This window comes from Phacochoerus africanus, chromosome 15, assembly GCF_016906955.1.
Source record: "Phacochoerus africanus isolate WHEZ1 chromosome 15, ROS_Pafr_v1, whole genome shotgun sequence".
Classification (NCBI taxonomy): Eukaryota; Metazoa; Chordata; class Mammalia; order Artiodactyla; family Suidae; genus Phacochoerus; species Phacochoerus africanus.
Genome location: NC_062558.1, coordinates 106,517,785 through 106,537,572, shown reverse-complemented (window position 1 = coordinate 106,537,572; position 19,788 = coordinate 106,517,785). Strand labels below are relative to the sequence as shown.

Below are 19,788 nucleotides of genomic sequence, written 5' to 3'. Positions count from 1 at the left end.
TAACGAATCCGACTAGGAACCATGAGGTTTCAGGTTCGGTCCCTGGCCTTGCTCAGTGGGTTAAGGATCAGATCCAGCGTTGCCATGACCTGTGGTGTAGGGTGCAGACGCGGCTCGGATCCCCAGTTGCTGTGGCTCTGGCATAGGCTGGTGACTACAGCTCCAATTCGATCCCTAGCCTGGGAACCTCCAAATGCCTCCGGAGTGGCCCTAGAAAAGGCAAAAAGACCACAAAAAAAAAAAAAAAAGATACTGAACCTCAAGTCAAACACTGATTTTGGATTTCAACCTACTCTGAACCTATTATATACCTACCTACTTACTCTAAATTGAAACAATTAACCAATTTATCTCATGCAAAAATGTGGCCAAATACTTCACTAAAATTAAGAAACTCACTACACTATTTTTCTCATTTGACTGAATTGATAATTCTCTTTAAAGAAATGAAATTAACAGTGTTACATTTTTGGTGGACACATTTAAATTTCTACACTTAGGCATTTTTTCATAAATGTTCACAAGCTTCTGCTGAAATTTATTTCTAGAAATTTGCAAAAGATCAATAAGATGATTACTGGCTTGGAATTTCCAGAACCCACATTTTTTGTTTTCTAAAAAAAATAAAGGAGTTTCCACTGTGGTGTAGCAGGTTAAGGATCTGGCATTGTCTCTGTGGTGCTGTGAGGGTCTGATCCCTGGCCTGGTGCAGTGGGTTAAGGATCCCACATTGCCACGGCTGTGGCACAGGCTGCAGCTGTGGTTCAGATTCGATCCCTGGCCTGGGAACTTCCATATGCCACAGATGTGGCTGAAAAAGAAAAAAATAAATAAATCATAAAAAATTGAACTAGTGTTTGATCATCTCCAGACAACAAATATATTTTTCATGACATTCTCAAAGAATTACTCAGTGATTTCATGCACATATCTGCAAGCTCATAGGCAGCTAAGGAAGCATTACTTTAGATGAAGAAAATTAAATGCACTTAAAGTGATCAAATGTTTTCACTTACTAACTAGCTACTTTCCTACCATAGCCTATAATTCTTTTAAATTTTTTTTTTTTTGCTCTTTTTTTAAGGGCCGCACCCACAGCATATGGGTGTTCCCAGGCTAGGGGCCCAATCAGAGCTACAGCTGTCAGCCTATGTCACAGCCACAGCAACGCAGGATCCGAGCCTTGTCTGCGATGTACACCACAGCTCATGGCAACGCCATATCCTTAACCCACTGAGCGAGGCCAAGGATTGAACCCACAACCTCATGGTTCCTAGACAGATTCATTTCCGCTGCGTGATGGGAACTCCTAAATATTATCTTTTCTTACTGAATTTGACAGTTGCAAAATACGAACTGATAGTTCCATTCCTTTTAAATATCTGATCATTCCATTGAAGCTTAATCTTTCTTATTTGATACTACTTTAAAAAAAATGTATGCCTGTCTTAAGCATTTCTTATAAACTTCAAGCTTTATGGTTTCTGCCAATGTTAAAAGTTTGTACTATTGTTTTATAACTGCCTTTAGTTCTATGTCCCCCCTTCCATCTACTAAATACATGCTGTTCATCTTATGAGTTCCTTCACATCACTGCATTGGATTCTTAGAGACTTTTTTTGCAAATTATTTAGGACCGTGTAAATTTTTATTAACTCCCATCCCAAAGAACTTTCAGTGTCAAAAGCCATGTAATCATTCATTTCTTTTGCTCTTTTGAAATTTTCTTTCCTAATACCTAGGATATACAAGTAATTATAATCAGTGTTTCTTTTCTACATTATAAACTCGAGTGTAACACATCTCTTTTTCTGCTGTTTATCTTGTTTAAAGATCACAGATGCTAAATATATATGAGGTTGTTATTAAACGGCACTTTGTTTTCCTACAATGTGACCTGACCTCACTGCCAGACAGAATGCAATGAACACTATCCAATAAAGCATTTTCCATGCAAACAAATGCCAGTACACAGACTGCAACATAAAACTTCTAAATCAATATATGTACTGTTTTAAACACTTAACACATTTAATACTTGAAACAACCCTATGAGGCACATGATGCACAGCAGAGGAAACTAAGCACAAAGACATGCAGTCACTCTCTGAAGGTCATAAATGGTAGGCAGGGTAGGTTCTGGAGCCTGTCCTTTTTAACAATCTATTACCTTACTATGCATTAGCGGTCAGTCAAGTAGCTATCTGTGACTATTAATGAGAGAGGCTATTTAGTGAGAGAGGTGAAATCATGAAATGAAGGGCTCAATTTTAAAATAGGTAGATCAAGCTAACAACAATACCTCAATCACTGATTCATCTAAACATTATAAAAAAACCAGTGTGTTTCCTGACGCAATATGAAGTACATCCTATTATTTTTTAAGTATTCTTGTCAAAAGAAAAATCAAATATGATTAAGCCTCTAGAACTGTGCTCTCCTATATGGTAGTCAAAATATGTGATAACTGAAGCTCCCTGGTAGCTTAGTGGGTTATGGATCTGGCACTGCCACTGCTACAACTTCGCTTGCTGCTATGGCACGGGTTTGATCCCTGGCCTAGAAACTTCCATCTGCTGTGGGCATGAACAAAAAGAAAAAAAAAAAGTGATAACCCAAAAGTCGTAAATGCTCAAGTATACATAGAAAAATATAAAGGAATTTGAACTATTAAGAGCTTCTGTTCAGTGCTTTTACTGCTGTGGCCCAAGTTCAATAACTGGTCTGGGATCTGAGATCCCACACTTTGGCTGCACATTGTGGCCAAAAATTAAAAAAAAAAAAAGAGGTTCTCTTGAGGGTTGAACTAGGAATAAAGGGCATTTGTCTTACTTTATTTTTTTGGTTTTTATTTATTTATTTTTTGCTTTTTAGGACTGCACCAGCGGCACATGGAGCTTCCCAGGCTAGGGGTCCAATCAGAGCTACAGCCACCAGCCACAGCCACAGCCACAGCCACATCAGATCCAAGCCACACCTGCAACCTACACCACAGTTCACAGCAACACCAGATCCCTAACCCACTGAGCAAGGCCAGGGATCGAACCCACAACTTCATGGTTCCTAGTCGGATTCATTTCCACTGAGCCACAAAGGGAACTCCGCACTTGTCTTTATTTATTTATTTATTTATTTGTCTTTTTGCTATTTCTTTGGGCCGCTCCCATGGAATATGGAGGTTCCCAGGCTAGGGGTCGAATCGGAGCTGTAGCTGCCGGCCTACGCCAGAGCCACAGCAAAACGGGATCCGAGCCGTGACTGCAACCTACACCACAGCTCACGGCAACGCCGGACTGTTAACCCACTGAGCAAGGGCAGGGACCGAACCCGCAACCTCATGGTTCCTAGTCGGATTCGTCAACCACTGCGCCACGACAGGAACTCCTATCTTACTTTAAATTATTCATTATTAACTGACTCTTCTTACAAGAAATAAAGTAGTTGTTTGTAAGATAAATCATTTATAGTACATGGTGGATAACTGACAAAGATTTTACTGTGAGTTGGGATCAGAACTCGGGCAAAAATGATAGGTATTTAATTATATAAACAGAAAGGATTGGAAAGAACAAGCCAGCAGGAGCAGCAAAGGCATGGATTAGGGAAACACATTAATCTCACTGAATATGAAAAAGGATGGCAAATAAAGGGTAGGCTAAATTACAGGGCCTTTCATTGGGAAAAATATTTGGACTTCATGATGAACAAAAAAATGGAGAGTCACTGAAAAAGTCTGAACAAAAAATGAAAAGTCTGGAGTTCCCACTGTGGCTCAGTCAGTTAGGAACCTGACATGGTGTCCATGAGGATGTGGATTCAATCCCTGGCCTCACTCTGTGAGTTAAGGATCTGAAGATGCAGCTTGGACCCAGTATTGCCCTGGCTGTGGCATAGGCCACCGCTGTAGCTCCAACTCAACCCCTAGCTCAGGAACTTCCATATGCTGCAGTGCGGCTGTGAAAAGAAAAAAGTCTTTTATTAAAAAGTAACAGGGGGGTGGGGGGACGTGGAGGAAGATGGCGGAGGAGTAAGAGGTCATGCTCACCTTCTCCCACAAACACATCAAAAAAAAAAAACACACATTTACATGTAAAACAACTTGCACAGAACAGCAATTGAATGTTGGCAGAAGAAAAAATTAACTAAACAAGTACACATTTAATATGAAAGGCAACACACAATCAAGTACATAAATATCATTTATGTATCCACCTTACAAATGAGATTTATACAGAACTGTCACTCAAATATTTTTCACATGATAAGAAGAAAGAAGTTGTATTCTAGCACTTCCTATCACCAATGCTTAGCATAAAAATGATTTCAGGAGTTCCCATCGTGGCGCAGTGGTAACATACCCGACTGGTATCCCTGAGGATGCGAGTTCAATCCCCGGCCTCACTCAGTGGGTTAAGGATCTGGCGTTGCTGTGAGCTGTTGTAGAGGTCTCAGACACAGCTCTGATCTGGCATCGCTGTGGCTCTGGCGTCGCTGTGGCTCTGGCGTAGGCCAGCAGCGTAGCTCCGTTTTGACCCCTAGCCTGGGAACTTCCATATGCTGCAGGTGCAGCCCTAAAAAGACACACACACACACACAAAAAAAAAACTTGGGTTTTTTGGCCAAACTCAAGGTATGCATAAGTTCCTACGCCAGGACTGAACCCACGCCATAGCAGTGACCCCAGCCACAGAAGTGACAATGCAGATCCTTAACCCATGGAGCCACCAAGGAACTCCATATTTTTACAAGTTTAACTTATTCATTTTCCACTCAAAATATTGTCCTATAAAATATGTTTAATTGGGGTAACTAGAATAGTAGATGAAACCAATGCTGGGGCAGGTTGGCAAATATCTGTAGTATAATTTATTCTAGCTACTGTAAGAAAATTTGAGTCAAAAAGGCAATTAATTCTAAGCCTGATCAAAAGAGAGCAGGCAAGTGCTATTATTTCCATGAGCATAAAGTAGAAAAAGGACTTACAACTCCAAAGCAAAGAAATACTAGGTTCACATAAATGAAAACATGTTTTTCCTTAAAATAATCTCTCAGAAAAGAGAGCACATTTGCTTAATAACCTCTCATATTACAGGTGCTTTCTATTAATTTGAACAGCAAAGCACTATTTAGAAAAGGTGCATTATCCTGAAATTATCTCAGTCTGTGCTAGTTCAGAAGATTTTTTTTTGCCATGCCTGCAGCAACTAGAAGTTCCCAGGCCCAGGGACTGAGCCTGTACCACAGGTGGAACCTGTGCCACAGCTGCAATAACACTGGATCCTTAACCAGTGAGGTTTTTTTGTTGTTGTGGTGGTGGTGGTTTTGTTTAATTGGAGTAGGGGAGGAAGAAAATGAACACAAAGTAAGCAAGGATCTCGGAGGTATAACCATTCAGTTGCAAACTATCATAAAGAGCCTTCTAAACATTACCTTAAAAAATAATATAGTAAGAGATTAGGCTAATAGAACAAATAAAAGAAAAATGTAATCCATCTAGAAATTTGTGGCTTGAGACACAATTTCCCATAACAAGCTAACACTCTTAAAAAGCACTGTATAAATCTTCAACTTGGAAGCAAGTGAAGATAATGTGCTCCGAGGTTAAAGACTACAAATCTGGGTCAATGATCTTGAACATAATGACATCAAAGATGTATGTAGACAGATTTGAATAAAAAGGCATTATTTCTTCACGTATTATTATACATGTGATTTGAATATGTAATTGGAAACTTAAATAAGTACTTTTGACTTTCATCTACACTCTTAAAGTCATACATACATGTTGGACAAAAAATTCTTCAGAAACACAGGGTGGATTTCCACTTGGTGGACTGAGTAATTCACACCAATGTTCTATCTGAAAACAACCTCTGTGATCCCAGACAAAGGGGAAACAAATAAGGTGAGCCTAGTGCTCACTCCATTATTATGCCTGGGGACAGTTCTGGACCTCCAGTACAAGAAGGCGGAACTTGAAGAAAGCCTGACTGGTTAGTTAGAAGAGTCAAAGGTGGGTGCCAGAATTTGTTAGTCAGAGTAGCAGAAAAGAACACACTCAACTGAGGAGTTCCTGTAGTGGCTAATGAACCCGACTAGTGTCCATGAGGATGCAGGTTCAATTCCTGGCCTTGCTCAGTGGGTTAAGGATCTGGCATTGCCATGAGCTGAGGTGTATGTAGGTCGCAGTCATGGGCTGGGATCCTGCATTGCTGTGGCTGTGGTGTAGGCCAGCCAGCTGCAGCTCCAATTCAACCTCTACCTTGGGAACTTTCATATGCTGCAAGTGCAGCCATAAAAAAGACCTCCCCCCATCCCTGCCCAAAGCACTCTGCTGAGAAAGAGCTCCAGAAATCTGAACAGGAGTACTCTTGATTCCTTTGCTAAATACTAACTTGCACATGTGTAAGGCAAAACACTACAACACTGGGCAAAAAACAACCTCTGGGGAAAGAACAATTACTGGGGAGTGGCAAACAAAACAGTTCCCAGACCTCACCCACAGCTGAGAAGTATTCACATTCCCACTAACCAGAATGTAAAGTCATCACTGAATACATAGATATTCAGGAGAGACCTGAACGTTCAGACTCATCTGAAACTATGCAAGTCAGAAGACAATGGAAAAATCTTTAAATTGCTTTAAGAAAAAAAAAAATAATGGGGGGGAACCCTGTTAGGATCCTATACAAAGAAAAAATATCTTTGGAAAATAAAAGCACAACAAAAATGTTTTCAGACAAACCTGAGAGAATCTATTCTCAGTGGACCTGCTCTATAAGATATTTTAAAGGAAATCTTTCAGGCAGAAAGAATATATCAATGAAAACATGAATCTACACAAAGAAATAAAAAAACACCAAAAATAGTAAAAATAGAAAAACATCTTAGAAAAGATCAATAAAATACAAAAATATATAAAAAGTCATTTTTAAAGGATATCTGACTACTTAAAGCAAAAAAATGCCAGCATAAACACAGCATTGTAAATCAACTATACGTCAATAAATTTAAATATTGAGGAAACATAAAATAATAATAATAGTGTACTGAGGGATTTTAGCACAAAGTCAGAAGGGAGAAAATGGGCAGTATAGTGTTGTAAAGTTATTACACTGCATTCAAAGTTGTATGATGTTTTTTGAGGATAGGTTATGATAATTATCATAAGCTCTCCTGAAGGAGTTCTCAATAGTGTCCCAGAGAAGGTTTTATGATGTCTGCAAAGTCTAATAGTGCTAACAGTTTGTCTTTGTCAGTGTTGATATTAGCACTAATTTTGCTAAAGCAATATTGAATAAAACTGTTGCTGCTCTAGCACAAATCAAGGCAATGAGACTAAACTACTATAAATCGCTATGTTCTTCATGATACGCACTGTTAAAGGGGGGGACAATTCCACTTAAGACTGTCTATGATGAAACAGTAAGAATAACTATATTAAATCTTGACCTATGAGTAAACATTTTTTTTTGTTCTCTTTCTTTCTTTTCTTTTCTTTCTTTCTTTCTTTTTTTTTTTTTTTTTTTTTTTGTCTTTTAAGGGCCACACCAGCAGCATATGGAGGTTCCCAGGCTAGGGATCTAATCGGAGCTGTAGCCACTGGCCTACCTATGCCACAGCCACAGCAATGCCAGATCCAAGCCCTGTCTGCGACCTACACCATAGCTCACGGCAACGCCAGATCCTTAACCCAAGAGAGCAGCCAGGGAGCTAACCCGCAATCTCTTGGTTCCCAGTCAGATCTGTTTCCGCTGTGCCAGGATGGGAACACCAACATTTCTTAAATACTGTATGTGACATAAGAAGTATACATAATGGTCTTATGCTACGTACCAAAATACAAGGGCGAGTAGACGAAAATCACATATGCAATCATACATGCAGTGAACTGGACAAATCCCTGTTATTATGAATGCTGTTTTTACTTAAAAGAAAAACCGACAGTAAATTATAGTTACTCAGACTTGAATATCTGGTAGACACTTTCTCAAATTTAAACAAAGTGGGTACTTCATCTCCATGGTATTCCTCCCCAAAAAGCAAATCATCAGACAAACCTAATTTGAGGATGTGACATAATAAAAAATATATATTTGGTCTCTACCCACTTCCTGGCAGACAGCTCTTTGAAATCTCTAATGTGGATGCAATAAGTTTCTTTCTGTATGCTAATGAGATGACTATTGGCAGAAGGTTGCCGGGTATTCTCTGAATGGGGACTGGGTGCCAGGGGTACCAACCTGGCAACCATGCAATTGCAGGGTTAGAACTTTTAGCTCTACCCCCTGAGCTGTGGAGAGGGGACAGGTGCTGGAGGTTGAGTTAATCATTTGATGACCAACGATTTAATCAAATATGCCTATTTAGTAAGGCCTTCATAAAAAATCCTAAGACTTCCCTGGTGGCACAAGAGGTTTAAGTATCCAGCATCGTCACTGCTGTGGCTTGGGCTGCAGCTGTGGTACAAGTTCAATCCCTGGCCTGGGAACTTCTGCATGCTGCAGGTATGGCAAAAACAAAAACAAAACCTAACTGAAGTGGTTCAGAATGCTTCTGGGTTGATGAACATCCCTTGATGCTAGGAGGGTGATATACTCAGAGAGTGCCTGGCAACTCCGTATTCCTTCCCATATACCTTGCTCTCTGTATCTCTTCTATTTGGCTGTTATGAGTTGTATCCTTTTATAATAAACTGGTAATCCAGTTAGTCAACTGTTTCCCTGGGTTTTGTGAGTGGTTCCAGCAAATTATCGAACTTAAGAAGGGTGTTACAGGCACCTCCAACTTACGGTTTTTTGTCAGAAGTACTATAAGCCCAGAGTTATGACTGGCATTTAAAGTGGGAGGCTTAAGGCCTTAACCTGTTGTATCTGACATTAACTCCATATAAAGAGCATCAGAATTGAACTGTAGGATACTCAGCTAGTGTTGAAGAATTGGTCAATGTGGAAAAACCCTATACAGTTGGTGTCAGAAATACTGAGGGCAGAAAATAAATGGTAGATTTTCTTCTAAAGGACATTTTGGAAAATATCTGACCGGTATTCCTTAAAGTGTCATGGTCATAAAACCAAGGAAAGATTAAAAAACTGTTAAGGGCCAAGAAGCATGATAATGAAATAAAACGTGGTATCCTGAAACAGAAACAGGGCATTAGTAGAAAAACTGGTGAAATCCAAAGTCTGGAGTTTAGTTAATAGTAAATGTATCAATGCTGCTTTCTTAGTTCTGACAAATAATGCAAGATGTTGACATTAGAGAAAACTAAGTGAGTACACAGGAACTTTATTTTCTTTTCAACCTGTCTGTAAATCTAAAGGTATTCTAAAATTAAAAGTTTACTTAAAAAAAAGAGAAAAAGATGAAGTGATCCAGTGAGTCCAAGGAAAGCAACTGAAAGAAAGTGCTGCCAAAAAGAGTCAATCATTAAAGTGAAAATTAAAATTCTGCAAAAACTTAATTTTTTCCAGATGAGATTAGTGGTGATATTATTATATATTTGCTATTGTATAATTAAATGTTACATGTGGATGACCTGCATAATTTGGTGAACCAATACTTTCCAAATGGCCAGTGCATGATATTACAAAACCATGTATGGGTAAACACATTCATTCAAAGTGCAAGAGAGACCAATGGACTTTATTACAACAGAGTTATATGATTTCAGATTCCACAACACAACTTACCTTTAAGAGTTTTGGGGTAGTATCAAAGAATAGCCACAATTATCTGAAAAGGCTATTAAAAATGCTCTTTCCTTTACTAACTACATATCAGAATAAGGCCAGATTTTCTTCACATACTTAAAATAAAAAAACATATAAGCAAGAAACTGAATGCAAGAGTAGATATGATACTCCAACCTCCTTTTATTAAGCCAGACATTAAAGAGATTTTCAAAAATATAAAACAATGCCACTCTTCCCATCAGCTGTATTTTTTAAATAGTTATTTTAAAAAATAGATAACATAAATATACTGTATATTACTATATTTATATTACTTATGTTAACATGTAATGACTTTATTATTGCTATTTTTAAGTGAATCAAAATATCTGAATCTTTAAGTTTTAATTCTGGGTACAGTAATAACTGACAGATAATCCCCATAATCAAAAACTCTTTGAGAGTCTTCATATCCAGAATCCAAAGCAGTTATAAAAGTAAAATGTTTGAGGACTGCTGGCCAAGAGCAACCACCTAAAACAGAGGTACACCTAATAGTGGATATAAAATGGAGTAGCTAAAATACTTCTTTAATCCAAAAGAAGGCAGGAAATGAGGGAAAAAAAACAAAGACTCAGATGAGACAATTTGAAAAGTACCAAGGTGGTAAATTTAAACTAAGTTATATCAATAAATGACATTAAATGAAACTCCATTTAAAAAGAGGATATCAAATACATCCCACATACAAAAAAAAAAAAAACAACTTAAATATGAAGATGGATAAAAAGTAAAAGGACAGAAGAATAAACATCATCCAAACACTAACTGAAAGCAAGCTACAGTGGCTATACTAAAGTCAGACAAAAACTTCACAGTAAGATCCACTGCCAGGGCAAAAAAGACATTACATTAATGGTGAAGGTGTCAATTCATCAAGAAGGCATAAAAACAAAGCTTCAAAACAAAGGAGAAGAAAAAGAGCAAAAGGACAAACAGCCAAGAAGATTATGGTGGATATTTTATCACTTCTCTCTCTGTAATTCATAGAATAGACAGAAAATCTGCAAAATTATACAAGACTTGAACTACACTATCATCTAACATGACCTAACTGACATTTATGCAACAATAACCCAAGAGCAACAGAACACACATTCTTTTCAAGTGTACAAGGAACATTTCCTAAGACAAGCTATATCTGGGTCATAAAACAAGTCTCATATATTGAAAAAGGCTGAAATTGCATAATGTATACTATATGAGCACAGTGGAATTAAATTAGAAATTATTTACAGAAATAAATCTGAGAAAACTAAAATATTTTGAAATTAAAACAACACACTTCTAAATAATCATGAACAAAAGAAATAACAGGAGTTCCCGTTGTGGCTCAGTGGGTTAAGAATCCAACTAGTATCCATGAGGATGCAGGTTCTATCCCTGGCCTCACTCAGTGGGTTAAAGATCCGGTGTTGCTGTGAGCTGTGGTGTAGGTCACAGGCATGGCTCGGATCCCATGTTGCTGTGGCTGTGGCGTAGGCTGGCAGCTTCAGCTCTGATTCAACCCCTAGCCTGGGAACTTCTATATGCTACACGCATGGCCCTTAAAAAAAAGGAAATGAAAACATTCTGAATCAAGTGAAAATGAAAATACTGAAATTTGTGAAATGCAGCTTAAAGCACAGTTAGCATGGCCAAGGAGATCAGATTTGGATTCCCAAGGTAAAAAGGGGAGAGAGTGGGATGGATGGGAATTTGAGAGGTTTTTAGGATGCAAACTGTTATATTTGCAATGGATGGGCAATGGGACCCTACTGTACAGTACAGGGAAATGTGTGTGATTGGGTCATTTTGCTGTGCAACAGAACTTGACAAAACACCGTGAATCAACTATAATAATAATAAAAAATTACATCAACCAAAATAATAAAAAATAAAGCACAGTTAGAGGGAAATGCACTTAATACACTTACATTAAAAAGATAAAAGGTCTAAAATAAATGATCTACTTTTAGAAACTAGAAAACACAAAGCCAAAAGCAAGAGGAAAGTAAATAATAAAGAACAGAGGAGTTCCAGTCGTGGCTCAGTGGTTAACAAATCTGACTAGGAACCATGAGGTTGCGGGTTTGATCCCTGGCCTTGCTCAGTGCGTTAAGGATCCAGCGTTGCCATGAGCTGTGGTGTAGGTCATGGACGTGGCTCAGATCTGGCGTTGCTGTGGCTCTGGTGTAGGCTGGCAGCTGCAGCTCTGACTGAACCCCTAGCCTGGGAACATCCATGTGCTGCGGGAGTGGCCCTAGAAAAGGCGAAAAGGAAAAAAGACAAATAATAATAATAAGGAGCAGAAATAAATGAGATAGAAACAGAGAAAGAGGCAAAAGTCAGTGAGAAAAAAGGTGTTTATTTTTAAAGGTCTGTAAATCTGATAATCTTCTGATAAAATTAAGAAAAAAAGAAAACACAAATTACTAAAATCAGGAATATATGAAACATAATCTTTGTCCATGTCACATGACTAGTAGACATTAAAAGGATAAGAGAATATTAACAATTTTATTTCAATAAATGCAACAACATAGATGAAATGTAAAAATCTCTCAAAAGGAAGTTCCCGTTGTGGCTCAACAGTTAATGAACCTGACTAGCATCTATGAGGACATGGGTTCAATCCCTGGCCTCACTCAGTGGGTTAAGGATCTGGCGTTGCTGTGGCTATGGTGTAGGCCAGCAGCTACAGCTCCAATTAGACCCCTGGCCTGGGAACCTCCATATGCCGTGAGTGCAGCCCTAAAAGACAAAAAAAAAAAAAAAAAACACTCTTGAAAGACATAAGTAAACCAAAACTGACTCAAGAAGAAAGAGAAGACGTCATAGCCCTCTATCAATTAAAATATTAAATTTATAGTTAAAAAGCTATTCAATAACAGCAACAACAACAACAAAAAACCGAGCATACTTGGTTTATGTCAGTAATTCTCAAGTGAAGTCAACTTTGGCCCCAGGGAATGTCTGGCAAAAATCTAGGGACATTTTTGATTGCCACAACTGTGAAGGGAGGCTACTGGCATTTACTCGGCAGAGGCCAGGAATGCTGCTCAATCCTACTCTGCACAGGAATCCACCTTTCCACCCAAGAAAAATTACACGACCCAAAATGTCAACAGTGCTGAGGTCAAGCCCTGGCTTAGATAATTTCACTGCCAAGTTCTATCAATCATTTAAGGAAGAAAAAAAATACTATCTACACAAATTCTTTTGTAATAGAGAAGAAGAAACAGCTCTCAATTCACCTAGTGATTCCAGCATTATCCCAACACCAAAATCAGATACTAAAAGAAAATTACAAACCAGTATCTCAAATGAAAATGGAGGTTGGGATTCCCGTTGTGGCTCAGTGGGTTAAGAACCTGACTAGTATCCATGAGGATGGGGGTTTGATCCCTGGCCTCACTCAGAGGGTTAAGAATCCAGTGTTACTGTAAGATGCAGCAGTAGGTTGCTGATGTGGCTCAGATTCAGTGTTGCCATGACTGTGGACTTGGATGGCAGCTACGGCTCCAATTCAACCCTTGCCCAGGGAATTTCCATATGCTGCAGGTGCAGCCCTAAAAAGAAAAAAAGAAAAAAAAAAAAAGAAAGAAAGAAAGCAAAAGTCCTTAACAAAATACTAGCATTTAAACTCCTAGTTTCTGCTCCGGCACATAAAAAGCTTACAGGTTACCAACCCATTTAATAAGTAAAAAGCTGAACAAACTAAAACAAACAAATAACTCTTCTTAGATTCCTCAGAGAAAAGAGGTCACAGGGAAAACTGCTGCCCCCAAAATGAGAAACAGATAAATGAATATAGAGAATCACAACTTACCAGAGTAGAAATCTATGACGAAATGTCTGTGGAAACCACTGCCAGGGTAGAAAAATATGAACTGTAATTGACGAATTGCTGGAGGCTCAATGTGAACAGGTCTGAGAGCTAAAACTCCAAGAGAACCCAGTCCCACACACCTTTGCAAGCTTTACCTCTGGAACTCTCATCAGGCCCTGACAGTGATGGTCAGAGAAAAAAAACAACAACAACAACAAAAACAAAAACAAAAACAACCCATGTGCTTCCAGCAGAAAGAGAAAAGGAACTATTTTGAAATACACTAGAGCATTCCGTTAACAAAGCCTGATTTCAGGAGAAACTATTTCACTAGAGCCTAATCTGTCGGGGTTTTATCAGAGCCTAAGCTTCCCAGGGAAAGGAAAGTGCCCAACTCCAGCCCACTCTAGCTATCCTCGCCCACCTAAGTAGGGAGGGAGACTGAGAAGCACTGGTGAAGTTCACAGTCCAGGGCCACAGGATCACCAAGACTGGGAACTAATCACAGGAGTATACAACGATTCCCCCCCCACACATTATCACTATATTACTAATGGTCTATTTACTAAAGTTCTTCTTATCCAGCACACCACATCCACTCTTCAACAGAAAATTACAAGACATATTAAAAAGTAAAAAAAAAAAAAAAAAAGAGACTGACCATGCATCAGAACCAGTCAGATATGTTAGAAATGTCAACATTAGTAAAGCAGGGATTTTTAAATACTATAATTAATATGCTAAAGGCTTTAATGGAAAAAGTAGACAGCATGCAAGAACTGATGAATAATATAGGCAGACAAATGAAAATTCTAAGAAAGAATGAAAAAGAAATGCTAGAGATTAAAAAAAAACCATAATGTGAGAAAAAAGAATGTACACATGTACCAGGTCACCTTTCTGTGCAGTAGAAAACTGACAGAACACTGTAAATCAGCTATAATGGAAAAAATAAAAATTATTATTAAAAAAAGAAAAAATAAATACATTTAAAAAACCCCTACAACAAAAATGAACCATGCCTTTGATGGGCTCATTAGCAGACTGCAAACAGCTGAGGGAAAAAATGCTAGCGGATCTCTCATTAGAAACCTTCAAAACTGAAAAACAAAGAGAACAAAATCTAAGAAACACTGAACAGAATATCTCAGTACTACAGGACAGCTACCAATATATGGGTAATGGGAATATCAAAAGGAAGAGAGGAAAAGGAGCAAAAGCAATAGCTGAAGCAATGATAACAAGGAATTTCTACAAATTAATGTCAATACCAAACCACAGATCCAGGAAGTTCAGAACACCAACTAGGATAAATGCCCAAAAAATTACACCCAGCCATATCATTTTAAACTGTAGAAAATCAAAGACAAAAAAAAAAAAATCTTGAAAAAAGCCAGAAGTTTAAAAAAAAATACTTCCTATCCCAAAGATATGAATTACATTCAACTTCTCCTCAGTAGCCATGAAAGCAAGAAGTACACCGAGAAATATTTAAAAATATTACAAAAATTACACCTGCAGGAAAGCTAGAAAAAATGAAAGGAAGGAAGAAAGAGAAGAAGGGAAAGAGTGACAGAGGAAAGGAAGCACACAAGAAGGAGGATGAAAGGATGGAAGGAAGGAAAGGAGGGAGGAAAGAAGGAACTGAGTTGATAATTAATTGCCTTCCAAAACAGAAAGCACCTGGCTCGGATGGGTTCACTTGCAAATTTTAAGAAACATTTAAGGAAGAAATTATATCAATTCTCTACAATTTCTTCCAGAAGACAAAAGCAGAAGGAATATTTCCTAATTTAATCTATGAGGCCAGCATTACTCTAATATTAAAACAAAGACAATACAAGAAATCTACATGCCAATACCTCTCAGGGGCATAGATGCAAATATCCTCAATGAAATATTAGCAAGCTGAATCAAACAGTGTATAAAAAGGATTATATACAATGACCAAGTGGGATTTATCTCAAGGATGCAAACTGGCTCAACATTTGACAATCAATTAATGTAATCTATCACATTAACAAGCTAAAAATGAAAAAAATCACAAGATCCTATCAATACCAAAACAACATTTGACAAAACTGAACTCATTCGTGACAAAAATTCTCAAAAAAGTAGGAACATAAGGTTACTTCTCAACTCAATAAAGAACACCTACAAAAAACCTACAGCTACTATCATATCTAATGATGAGAAACTCAAACTTTTGCCACTAAGATCAGGAACAAGACAAGGGTGTCCCCTCCCACCACTGCTTGTCAACTTTGTATGGGAAGTCCCAGCTAAAGACAAGAAAAGGAAACACAAGTTATACTGACTGGAAAAGAAAGAAATAAAACTATTTTTGTTGGCAGATGCCATGATTATCTACATGGAAAATCTGAAAGAACAGTAAAAAAAATTTCCTGGAACTAATAAGTAAGGTTGCAGGATATAAGAATTGTTAAGCACTTTCCTATATAACAGCTACAAATAAATGGAATTTGAGTTTTAAAACAAATTAACATTTCCATTAGCATCCAAAAAATGAAATACCGATATAAATCTAACAAAATATATACAGTATCTGCATGAGAAAATTTATGAAACTCTGATGAAAGACACTATAGAAAACTAAATAAATGATGAGAAGGTCCCTGTTCATGGATAGTAAGGGTCAGTACCGTCAAGATGTCAGTTCTTTCAGAACCGATCTACAGATTTAACATAAGCCTAATAAAAATCCCAGCAAGTGACTTTACGGATACTGACAAAGTAATTCTAAAGTTTAAATGTATAGGCAAAGACCCAGAATAGTAAACACAATATTGAAGATGAATAATAAAGTTGGAGGACTGACTCACCTGACTTCAAGACTTACTATGAAACTACATTTCAAGACTTACTACGAAACTACAGTAATCAATACAGTGTGGTACTAAAAAAAGACTAAACAAATAAATCAATTGAACAAAAAAAAAGACAGCCCAGAAATAGCCCAACATAATCAGTCAATCTTTGACAAAGGAGCAGAGGCAACAAAATGAAGCAAAGATAGTCTTTTCAACAAATAGTGTGGAGGACTGGACATCTACATGCAAAAAAATGGATCTAGACATTGATCTTAAACACACCACAGAGATTAACTCAAAATGGATTATAGACCTAAATGTAAAAAACAAAAAACTATAAAATTATTATAAGATAGGAGAAAATCTAGATTACTTTTGGTACAGTGATGACTTTAGTTAGATGGAATGCCAAATGCACAATCCATGAAAGAAATAATTAAGAAGCCAAACTTAAAAATTAAAAACCTCTGCTCTGTGAAAGACACTGTCAAGAGAATGAGAAAACAAGACAGACTGGGAGGAAAAACTTGCAAAGGATACATATAATAAATGGCTGTTATACTAAATATACAAAGAACTCAAAATTGTACTGAGTTTAGTTTTTACTATTATAAGAAAATGAACAAACCAATAAAAAAATGGTAAAGGATCAGACAAGAAACTTCCATAAAATATACGGATAACAAGTAAACATATGAAAATATGTTCTATTTCACACATTAATTCAGAACTGCAAACTAAAACAAGAATCAGATACCACACACCTATTAGAATGGTTAAAATCCAAAACACTGACAACACCAACTACTGGTGAGAATGTGGAGCGACGGGGACACTAATTCATTGCTGGTGGGAATGCAAAATGGTATAGTCACTTTGGAAGACAGTTTGGCTATTTCTTATAAAATTAAAGTATCATATGATTCAGCAACCAGATTCATTGATATTTACCCAAATTAAAACTTTTATCTGCAAAAATAAACACAAATGTTTATAGCAGCTTTACTCATTACTGATAAAACTTGGAAGCAACCAAGATGTACTTCAAGATGCAAATGGACAAATGAACTGTGATATATCCAGACAGTGGACTATTATTCAACATTGAAAAGAAATGAGCTATTAAGCCATGAAAAGACATGAAGAAAACTTAGATGCATACTACTAAGTGAAAGAAACCAATCTGAAAAGGCTGCATTACTATATTATTCCAACTGCGTGGCATTCTGGAAAAGGCAGAACTATGGAGACAGTAAAAAGACAGTTGGTTGCAAGGGGTTGCGGGGGTGGGGAGGGATGAACAGGGAAAGCAGAGAGGATTTTTAGGGCAGTGAAACTATTCTACATGATACTATAATTGTGAATACATATCATTATACATTTGTCAAAACCCATAGAATGCACAATAGAGTGAACCCTAATGTAAACTGTGGTCTTTAGGTGACAGTAATATGTCCACATAGGTTCACTGACTGTGTACCACATTGTACACAAATGTACCATACTGTGGTGTGGGATGTCAATAGCAGGAGAGAGTATACCTGTGGGGAGAGAGGGGAATACAGAAATTCTGTACTTTCTGCTCAGTTTGGCTGTGAATCCAAAATTGCTTTAAAAATAAAGTTTATTAATTAAAAATAACAATAATTGTGTGCATATATGTACGCATGCATGTATGTGTAAGGGAAAGTGTATCCAATAACATACAAAATGGATAACAACTTTGACTACCTGGATTTTACCCCAGGGATGCAAAGATGCTTTCTTTAACAATAAAAAAAAATGCCATTTAATAAGAAAAATGGCCAAAACACAATACATCTGAGCTTTATCTTGTTTGAATGGACAAAAAAACTAGATAGCTAGTGCCAGAAGGGACCTAAGAGACATAAATTCAAATCTCTGAAGGATGGTATCATCTTAGCCTTCAAATTGTTTTCTACATATGATGTTTCAAATACTACATCCAGCACCCAAGCAAAGGTAACCAGGCTAAGACAGAGATGAAATAGCATCTGCTAACAAAAACCAGCAGAATCAACATTCAGTATAAACAGACCTATAGAATTTCCAGACATTGGAATTACCAGACACAGGCTATGAAAAACTATACTTACTATGTTTAAGGAGATAAAGGCCAAGCTTGAAATTTCAGCAGGGAACTGTAAACTGTAAAAAGTGATATAGCAGATTTGAAAAAGAAACAACTATAAACATAAGAACTGAAAAACACAAAACTGGCATTAAGAACTCAAAGATTGGGGCTGAGGGATCTGTTTTTTTGTTTGTTTGTTTATTTATTTATTATTTTTTTAACATATTCTCTACGCAAACCACTGTGTTTGGGAGCAGAATCATAGACTACTACAATAAATCTTAATGCCCTTGTTCGCAAACCCACTCTCTTCTACTTTAACTACCACAATGCCTCCAGAATTTTTCTAATATATGAATCTGATGTCTCTGTGCCTTACTTAGAATTATTTTAGTTAAAACCCAACGTACTAATTAGTTAAAACCCTTGTGGCTAATGACCTTCACCATCTACTCTATAATCCTGAAATACTGACCTAATTAATACTGAGCTAAACCAGTCTTGTGCATTCCTGTTTGCTAACTCAATTTTCTCTATCTGGAATGGCTTTCCCCATCTTGTCTACCTGGTGACCTCCTACTAGGACACTTCAGAACATAAACTGCATGTCACCCTGAACAGAATTAATCACTCTTCATCTCTACTCTCATACCGTGTTCACAACTCTATTACAGCACTCACTGCACTATATTAAAATTATATATGAACCTTTCCCCTCCTCCCCACAGTTGTATAGAATAACTGAAAGGCTAGGACTTATATTTACCTATTTCATAAGAACCTGAACTATGCCTATTGTATTATACACAGTCAATATATGTTAAATAAGTTATGTATTCACTGAAATGAAAGCCAGAGAATCTTATAGAAGAATTTATGATCAATTAAAGAATTTTGTCCTTCAAGTTCTGCTAGACAAAAGGTTTAGAGCTTGCTAATATGAGGTCACACAGAAAGTTGGTGGGCTCTGTATCCAAAGGGATTCACCAGAAAGAAAGTATACTAAGAGGGAAATGTGAGAAAAGATCAGTCTATGGGTTCAAAGGGAGGGGGGCAGGAATCTTTGATTAGCTTCTTGAAGTAAAATATGGGGTCTGGGGCGAAGAAAGCTTCTCTCTTAAAGACAATGTGAAAGCCAATATAGTCTGATATACACACTGACTTGACTTTTGAGTTTCAGTGAACAGTAAGATTACTCCTCCTAAAGGGGTTAATGTTAAACTCAAGTCAGCAAGTAAATTCTCATATTTCTATATTCTGTGAACAGTTACAGACAGCCAGGATAACATTTCAGAAATGTAAGAAACTATCCATGTG

General features: G+C 37.3%; 1 protein-coding gene across 5 annotated transcripts in view; it reads right to left on the bottom strand.

Moving 5' to 3' along the window:
* The window catches only part of TBC1D12 (TBC1 domain family member 12), an 89,035-nt gene that overhangs the window by 26,488 nt on the left and 42,759 nt on the right, over positions 1-19,788 (bottom strand). Inside the window, exon 1 of one of the 5 annotated variants that reach the window (XM_047760959.1) lies at positions 18,494-18,542. The exons of the other annotated variants lie outside the window; for them this stretch is intronic. The gene's annotated coding sequence lies outside the window, so the exon portion shown is untranslated. Of the gene's footprint in view, positions 1-18,493; positions 18,543-19,788 lie in introns of those variants that run through there. 5 annotated transcript variants of the gene reach the window in all.